The sequence below is a fragment of the Geotrypetes seraphini genome, chromosome 9 (assembly GCF_902459505.1).
Source record: "Geotrypetes seraphini chromosome 9, aGeoSer1.1, whole genome shotgun sequence".
Taxonomy (NCBI): domain Eukaryota; kingdom Metazoa; phylum Chordata; class Amphibia; order Gymnophiona; family Dermophiidae; genus Geotrypetes; species Geotrypetes seraphini.
In genome coordinates this window covers 113442843-113443888 of record NC_047092.1, presented here as the reverse complement: position 1 = coordinate 113443888, position 1046 = coordinate 113442843, and the positions used below count along the sequence as shown (strand labels likewise).

Below are 1046 nucleotides of genomic sequence, written 5' to 3'. Positions count from 1 at the left end.
TCTTTCCAGGGAATGCCTTGGTCTTTCCTGGACTAGCTTATGACCACCGACTATTCCGGACTGTCGGGTTGGGGGGCTCGGTGGCTTCCATCCTCAGCTTCAGGAGTCTGGTCTTCAGAGGCGACTAAGTTCTGGTTCCTTCTTCTACTCTTGAGCATGGTCAGGCTTCCTTTCTGGAGCTTCAGACCATTCTTCCGGAATGCCGCTGAGGGCTCTTTCAGTCAGTATTATGATGGGGGTGTTTCTCTGCAGCTTGGGCAGTAGGTGATGTACTCAGTTGCCAGGTACAGTGGTTGTTCTACTTCGATGGGTGGACCCTCATCTTTCTATTCGGTTGACCGATCATTTTTCAGGTCAGGAAAAGAGTTTGGTTAGTCTTTCTCTCTGCGAAATCTGAGCATAGCTCATTTATTGGATGTTACTGTGTACAGCACTGCGTACGCTCTAGAAGTGTAGACGTTAGTTATAGTGATATCTTCTACATCCTGGTTATTGGGAATTTTGGCTCAGGTGTTCCACTTTTCTTGTGGTGGAAATAAGATCTCCTGGAACTTGACTCATGGCCTCGTCTCACAATTCCATGCTTCCTAGCTTCTTAGGCGGGCACAGGAAGTGGGAGTTAAAGGGGGTAACAGTGTGGCTTCTTTCTTACAGCCATACCACCCTGAATGTGCCCGATCCCGTCTGATCTCAGAAGCCAACCAGGATAGGTCCTGTTTAGTACCTGGATGGGTGACCACCTGGGAATACCAGGTGCTGTAGGCTTGAAAAAAAAAATCCTCTGGTTTCTCTTTTTCACTGTTTTCCCCTGGCTGATGATAGCTTGGATTTGCCATCTCAAGCTCGCTTTAGGGGCACAGTATTGGTACAATCTCTGGCTTGGCTGCGCCATCCTTGCTATGTGGATCTGTTGAGCCTTTCGAAAACCGGACTATGAAGTTTCCTTTTATCTCCGACTTTGCTCTCCTTGATTGAGATCAACATGGATATTCATACTACTTTGGTATTACGACCTAGCTTTTGAGCAGTCTTGACTGGCGTGTGAC

At 47.6% G+C, this 1046-nt stretch overlaps 1 pseudogene; it reads left to right on the top strand.

Annotated features, from left to right (window-relative positions):
* Nucleotides 1–646: 646 nt before the first annotated feature.
* LOC117367324 lies at nucleotides 647–765 on the top strand (annotated as a pseudogene).
* Nucleotides 766–1046: the final 281 nt, after the last annotated feature.